Source organism: Triticum dicoccoides, chromosome 3A (genome assembly GCF_002162155.2).
Source record: "Triticum dicoccoides isolate Atlit2015 ecotype Zavitan chromosome 3A, WEW_v2.0, whole genome shotgun sequence".
Taxonomy (NCBI): Eukaryota; Viridiplantae; Streptophyta; class Magnoliopsida; order Poales; family Poaceae; genus Triticum; species Triticum dicoccoides.
In genome coordinates this window covers 740,627,331-740,635,465 of record NC_041384.1, presented here as the reverse complement: position 1 = coordinate 740,635,465, position 8,135 = coordinate 740,627,331, and the positions used below count along the sequence as shown (strand labels likewise).

At 44.0% G+C, this 8,135-nt stretch overlaps 1 long non-coding RNA gene across 2 annotated transcripts; it reads left to right on the top strand.

Moving 5' to 3' along the window:
- The first annotated feature begins 1,041 nt into the window (after window positions 1–1,041).
- LOC119270597 lies at window positions 1,042–3,897 on the top strand. 2 transcript variants are annotated; one of them, XR_005134170.1, is made up of 3 exons: window positions 1,042–1,169; window positions 1,934–2,085; window positions 2,694–3,897. It is a non-coding gene; the product is annotated as an uncharacterized LOC119270597 (long non-coding RNA). The 2 variants fall into 2 exon arrangements; XR_005134171.1 differs by having other exon boundaries at window positions 1,949–2,085; window positions 2,694–3,896.
- The last annotated feature ends 4,238 nt before the right edge of the window (window positions 3,898–8,135 follow it).

Sequence of the window (8,135 nt, the reverse complement as noted above, 5' to 3'; positions counted from 1 at the left end):
TAGAGCATCAAAATCTAAAAAACTAAAAGGATCTGCTTGTGAGAGACAATAATCACACAAGGTCAAGACTAACGCAGACACTTGAAACCAGTATTATCTAAAAAGGAAAAGAGGGCGGAGAACTAATTCATCCTATTCATCAAATCCAACGATCTGATGGTCTACACCCTCATCAAACTAAACGTGTTTGATGCTTTAATTACCCACCATGCCATTACTTTAATTAATTACCCACCCTGCTATTTCGTTAACCCTCTCCTTGTCTACGCACGAACAAAACTAAACCGCCGCCGTCTCTCGACCACGCCACACGCCTCGCCCCACCTATTTCCCACAGCCTCCACCTCTGCCTCCATCTCCACGCGCCGCCGGACAGTCGCGCCCACGCTCCAGGCGCACGGCCGCCTCCTCCACGCGCCACCCGGACCGCCGACCGCCACGCCCACGCTCCAGGCGCACGGCCGCGTCCTCCACGCGCCGCCCGGACCGCCAACCGCCGCGCCCACCCTCCAGGCGCATTGACGCGTCCTCCACGCGCCGCCCGGACCGCCGACCGCCGCGCCCACGCTCCACCGTACAGACGCGACCTCCATGCGCCTCCCGGACAGGCACCGCCTGAAGTCCACCCTACAGGTGCCTTCCGCCCATATTCTGGTTGCAGTGACCATTTTTTGTTTAATTGTTCGCATGTTCAATACCACACCCCCGCTCTCAGATCTAGGCTGCTCGTTGGTGCCGAGCCCCAGAGTAGCACCCACCCTCTCCATCTCCTGCGTCAGGAATCCGTTCCCACGGCCCTCCGACAGGTTCGTGGCTAAGTCACGGCCGCCGCGATGGCAAGTACTCCATGCGCCGTCGGTCGGTCGCTGCCGTCGCCGAGCAGTCCTCCTAGGATTTCGCATCTTAGTTCGCTACTGGAGATGAACAGGACCAAGAGCTGCAGAGATGGCAAGTACTCCCTCTGTAAACTAATATAAGAGTGTTTAGATCACTACTTTAGTATTCTAAACGCTCTTATATTAGTTTACGGAGGGAGTACTTGACAAGAAAGAATTACAGGCAGTTCCACCTGGAGGTGGGACAGGCTGTGGAAATTGAATGTATTGTAAAGATTTAGGATGTAAACCAGGAGGTGATCAAAGTATTGGAGGGGCTGGGATTTCGTGAAGGTCAGCTCTTTCATATTGTTGCAATTTTTTAATAACATTCTGCAATGCGTTCAATCCATAAGATTATGTACTGCACGTTAAGTCTAATTTGGCATCAAAATCTTATTAATTCATACGTGAAATAAATTGCTATTCTTTTGATTTACCAAGCCTCATGGTATGTTTACTCGTGTGAGGACAGTCTCTTGGTATGCTATTTCTGATACATATCCTTCCATGTGTACAGAAAATACCCATCTTCCGTTTCACCGAGAGGGGATGATACCGATGGTTCACTGCTATATTTGATGTGAAAGTGTAAATTGTGTGTCTGATTAGGCTTTCTCTTTGGTTGCTATTGGAATATATAGGAGGTTGCCTGCTTTCCTTTTATGCCATAGTTCACACCACATTTTTGTTTTTAGGCTTATGTATGAGTTGGTTTCAAGCTATGCACATGCTGCTCCAATGTATATTTACAGAAACTCCTCAAAGTTAGATTGGAGGAATGCCCATTTCTTCACCACTTCGGGGGTAAAAGTAGTACGTGGAGCAAGTTATTGCTTCCCTTCTCATTTTTTGCTGTCAAGAATCAAGTATTATACTTAATGTTTTTTTATTTTATAGCCTCATTTGTGATCTTTTTCATTTTATTCCTTGTTAATATATTCAAGGGTCTCATTGCTACTTTGTCTCGATAATTTTATATCTACTTCATGTCATCACAAATACATGTTTTTAATAGGATCCGTCTTTTCTTTGTTCTATTTTGGTCTTACCTTAAGGCCATACCACTGCAGGAAACTTGGCTTACTTGGGAGTATGATCCATGCTTTATGATGTTGTGAGTGACTTCTCGTGTTTAGTGCTTGCAGCGTAGATCAGTAGATGGAGAAGAGCCGACTTAACTGGAGTCCACACAGCACAAACGAACCAGGTAGCAATATCGAGCTACATGTGCTCACTGATCTCATTTGTTGTGCATACAATCCCCGTTTTAAATATTTTGTTTTGTACCTGTGTTGCATCTGATGTTATGCATTTGCAAACTTGACAAGTGTGAACTACAGTTCTCTGTAGAATTTGGACTTCTAGTACTCCTCTCATATAACCTGCATTTTTGCGTATGTTTAATCTCTTACGGGCTGATTTTTACAAACATCCAAAAACTGGGTGGGATAAAGATTTGCTGCTTGAGATCAATCTTTGAAATAGACGATGTGTGAGAATGAGTAGAGAGTTAAACTGACACTATGTGTGTTTGAGAAAATTGAGAACCTCTACTTGTCAATTGCTAAATAAATATCTAAAACACTTAAAGAGTTTTGTACATATTTCCCGTAGGAGCTTGAATAGAGAAGATAACGCTTTGGTTTTTGGTAGCGATATGAAACTTCACTGCTTATCTCTATATGAGTTGCCATCACTTATAATGAGGATGCATTTTGGTTTGACTTGGGTTTATATATTTGCATATCACTTTTCCTACTGCGATGTGACTGAACGGTTCAGAATTTAATAACATTTCAATTTAATGCCTTTCAGAGTGTTTACATTTCTTTCAAGTGCAAGAAGGCAGTTACACTACTGAAATTATATGCGGATGAAATGCTTGGGACTACAAGATGCTACAAGGAAACTAAATGCAAAAGAAAACTATGGAGGAAGTATTATGTGCAATACTAAATCTGGAGGAAGAATAAAAATCAAGGTAATGACTATATTACATCCATGGTGGCCTGAAAGAGACAAAATCAGGGGGGATGGTGAAAGTAGAAATGTAGAAGAGCTTTCTTATATTGTCTCCAAGCAAGCTGAGGAATACTATTAAGTTTCTCAAAAAAAGGAGATGAAATAAGAACCAAAATAAAAACAAAGGGAATGACAATGACCTGAAAGAGGAACTTTGAAGGTAAACCGTGATGGAGTTTTCCTTGCTGAAAATACTAATGATGGTTGTGGAGCCACAATTAGTGATGATGAAGAAGATGTAGTCGGTTGTGGGATGAGGAAAACTGCGAATATCCTGAACATACAAACAAAACATGTAAACTGGGAGTACTGCCAGTTTAGGAGCAAAGTAACCATTACTAGAGTAATGAATCTGAGAAATTAGTTGTTGAACTTGAGAACTGTTGTAATTCTCGACAATGAGATGGTCTTATTTTTTGTCCCAGTAAAGGTTGGAGGTAGAATCAGCTTCAAGCTCGAGTACCCAATGGTAGAGAAATAGAAAGGAGGCACAAGATGGAAGTATGAACTCTGGCAGTAACATTTTTAATTTTCCAAGTTATGTTGATGATGTTAAGGTTAATGGACAACTCTACAGGCACTTAGTAGAACACAAGCTTTTGTTGTTGAGTTCAATATAAGGTGTCCTGTGTATTTTTTAAGGTGTCATGTTTCTCAAGAGAATACATCTGCACGTAAGGAACCAGCTAATAAATGAACTAGCTCACAAGCAGTCTTTGCTTTTGCTTCATTGATTTCATTGTAGCATAGTTCTATTCATATTTCTGATACTTATTTTTTCTGTATCACTTACAATTTTCGTTTAGCAAAGTGATGTCCCTCTTGAATAATCATATGCTGCTGTCAGTTCGAACATTGCACTTAGCAAATTTAATCTTTTATGGGATTGGATGTGATTTTCTCTTCCCTTATACTAATTCTAACATTAATGGGATATTGCGTACAATGTTCTAATGCTAAGCTGTTGTAAGTACTCGGTTATCAAAAAAAAACTTGTAAGTACTCACTGTGGTTTCAGCATGATGCTTGGTATATGGAGTTTATAGTATTAATCTGATGCATAAGCCTTTCCAAATTAATTCAGCATGTCTGCTCTGGTTTTACTTTCTTTTCTTCTCTCATCCTTAAGTTTCTTGCTTGTGTTACTATGAAGGATGTGCAAGAGAGTTGATGCCTGCCGAGTTCCAACTCTGAAGGATGTGCATCTCATTTTACTTAAAGCAAGCACTCCAAGTAGCAAATCCCGAATGGAATGATGTTTCTTTTTCCTCTGGCATCGTCGATTACCAGCTTGTGTTCCAAAAAGCACAGAGAGGCGACTACCTTTGAAACCCACTAAAGCAACTTATTTAGTTTTTTTAACGCTCAAGATAATGATAATGCATTTATCTACATGAACTTGTCTGATTATTTTGCTTTTATTTTATTGCACTCATGGAATGCGAAAGAACTAAATCAACCTATTTGCAGGGTCAATATTCGTTGTTTCACGATTTTTCATTCTGCTATGCGAAAACTCCAAATATTGACTTACTATTTTCATTCAGGATGGTGACCAGATAAGGAAGCAATTTTTGGTGCACCTACTCAACTACATCAACAATTAAGCTGCACACAACATTCCGGATACTTACGTGAATTCATTAGCCTTATTAGGAAATACTAGGATAATTGTTTTGGCTCTATGCACATGACGAGTCGATGATACATTAAGGTTGTGTTTGGCTGCTCAGTTTTTTTGAAGTATTTGGAGAATACTATGGTTTTCTCATAAACCACAGATTTCAAAACTTTGAGCTGTTTGGCTTCAACAAATAGTTTTATAAACCATAGTATCTCTAATACCATGGTTTTTTGGTAGTATTTAATAAAGAGATCTTCACCACTTTTTTACAAACTGAAAAAACCGTGGTTTTTAAAAACTGAGGAATTAATTGTACTGAGGTTTTCGGTTACTACTGTTTTGAGAAAACTATGTTGCCAAACTAGGCCTGTAGTGTTTTCTTGATTTGTAATAGTACTTTTGAGTGCAATCAAAATATATTTATGTGCATGTTAATTCTGACATATGTTTGTCATATTAATTGAGACGTGCATTTGCACGTGCACGCTTACTAGTTCCTTGCAAGAGAGAGCACAGAACACAAGAACGAAGAGATTTGCGCCGCGTGAACTTCTCACGGCTTTTCTTCTGCTTCTATTATTCATTCAAGGTACAAGGTAGTGGGCCTCGCGGCCGCAAAACGCCGTGACCCATTCAGCGTCTTGCTACATAACGACTTGACTTGGTTCTTGCAGGGACTTGACGAACTTATTAGGACGCGACCCAAACAGACTCGGCATCGGCCAAACTAAGACAAGACGTGCTGTAAGCACACAAGCCGCCACAATTGTTTATTTGGAAAGGAAAACATTCATTATGATTTACGTATTCCCTCCCGATGTAAAATAATTGTCGCAGTTTTGTATTAAGTTTGAACTAACCTAGTAGCAAACTGCGACACTTATTATGAATCAGAGAGAGTACGATATACCAGTAACGGGTGACAATTTATTCATGGTCTGCTGTACGTATTTGCATTTCCGTGCTCCAAGTATCATCATGTCCGGCCTATCATGGATACTTCCCGTTCCCGTAACCACCGCCGCCTGGGTTGCCCGTGTAGGTACCCGTGTATCCCTTCACGTTGTTCAAAGCACCGGCTGTAGGTTCACGAATAGTCCGATTAAGTTACAGCTATATATTAGACACGAGGAAAGCGACACTGGACGACACTAAGAGGCAGAGAGTTGATGATGATACCTCTGGCAGCGAGCGCATCCTGCGCGACGAAGGCGAGCGAGGCCAGGATCACGCACAGGAAAGCGGCGAAGTTCTTGAGCAGAGCCATTGTTAAAGGAAGGACGCTTGTAATTTCGCTGTGCTTGGAAGCAATGCCTCGGGGCCTACGTACTTATACGCAAATCCGACGCAGCATGAGGACCAGGAGCATGAGGACCATATAGTGCTGTGTGCAGGTCCAACTCCAAGGTCATGCGTTCACGGGTCGGACGAAGCTAGACAGGCCAGAACGATAGAAAATGACTTGTCACTAGACTCTAGCGGCAAAAGTCGTCGAGAATTCTCTCCTTTTCACCCTAAAGCGGAGCACCCGCCTGCACCTTTGGGCAACTCATCTCATCACCTTCGAGTGACTTTGGCTCCTCTTGCAGTCCACTCCGGGTCGTGCGGCAACTTGCATTACTCGAAAGCACTGAGTAGAAGAAGCATGGCATAAATCGTCTCGATTACAAACGTCTCGCTATTAGAAAAAGAATTAAAAAAATCCGCATGTATCACAAAAGAGAGATAATTTGACAGCACGATCCATGAATCAGCGCGAACTTGTCGTGGCGGCTTTTCTTCTCATTCCAGTATTCATTCAAGGTACAAGGTAGTGTCCACAAGGTCGAAACTATATAATGACTGTAACTTACTTCATGCAGAGACTTGATAACTTTGATGCGACCCGAAGAGACTCGGCCTCGGCCAAACTCAGACGACGCGCACAACCGATCGCACGCGTAGAAATGTAGCGGCGAATCCGATCGCCCGTTCAATACGGGCCAGGCGGCCATGTCCACAAGAAGTCCACACCAGTACAAGGCTCTGGTTGTGATTGTGCAAGCTCTGGCCTCTGGTGACGGGCATTTCCACAAGAAGTCGTTCGTGGCCAGCGTTTCCACACACCCACCATGCACGTCTTTTTTTTTTGAGCATCAGTACAGACACAAAGCGCTCATATACACGCGCATACACTCATCCCTATGAACGCACACACGCACACCTTACCCTTATGAGCACTTTCGAGAGACTGAGCCGGCATATCATCTTGAGATTTACGAAGTCACCGTAGGCGCCTCGTCGTCGACGGGAACATCTCCTCCCACTGAAAGCGTATCGCCGGAAATCCTAAAATAAATCCAGGAATAATGCGAGCACCAGGATTTAAACCCTGGTGGGTTGGGGATACCACTGTCCACCTAACCAACTCAACCACAGGTTGATTCGCCTTTTTGTTGACCGTTCTGGGAGCATGGAGCCTTACAAACTAGTGTGTGTGTTCATCCTGAGCCTTTTTTGCAGGGCTAAAATGAGAGGCATATAGGCCGTGAATGCTTTGATTTCCATGCATTATTTCTTCCGGGTCTTTTTTCTTAAAAAAAATTGGTACCTAAGGATCTCTATTCATTGAAAAAATATGGCCGGTTGATTAATGCGAAATCAGACTAAAGCCGGCACAACAATCCACGCGGGGCAACACCGGCCGACCTGGCCAGCCACACAAAGATTCAAAATCGCCACAGTGAAGAAACACAAAGTCGAGGTTGTCACCAAGCGTGATCGTCATCACTCCTCCATAAACATGCTAGTCTGACTTTACCATCGACTTCCACCAACGAAGCCGTCGTCACCAAATGCCAGAGCCGATGCCGGCCCATGCCAAACAGTCGGCCACCAATGCAGGCGCCCACACAACTCCGACTAAGCCCTAAAAAAGACAACCCCGACTAACAAAGCCATCAAAATAGAGAAGAATTGTGCAGAGCTGGCGCCAACCAACACTTCCTCGAAGACGATCAGCCACCTGTCATTGTCACCACCTAGGCACCTCCGGGCCTCCGGGGCACCTTTGACTCCGTGACGACATGGAGAGACCAAGAAGAAACCTATCGAGCATGCTAGGATGAAACCGACCCTGCACCGTTGGACGTTATCTTCGAAGCCAAACTTGGACACCACACCATCACCCTACTTGGGCACCAACCAACCGTAATTCCATGAGCGTCTAGCACACGAAGAGCACAAACGTGATCAATGGGTCTCCATGGACAACACCCCAAAGAGGGAAGTCGTGATGCGGACGTTGTCGCTTGACCCGACCTGGCCTTAGGCTTTCACCCAAAGAACTGGTTTCGAGGGTGCACATGGGATGAACTCCATGACAGTGCCTCCAAGGAGGAAAAATGACGTCCGTGGACGCCGATGCTGTCGGCCACAGAGCCCGGCAAGCTTTCACACGAAGCACCGCCCAACACCACACCCCCACGCACCACACCTCTGCTAGCCCGCACACCTCCCACGAACCCTCCGCCGTGACCATGCAGGAGCCACCACAACCTCGCCACCGGTCAAAAAATAAAACCAGGCGAGACCGAACCATAAAAAAGAAAAGGTAGCACTATGTGTTCTTT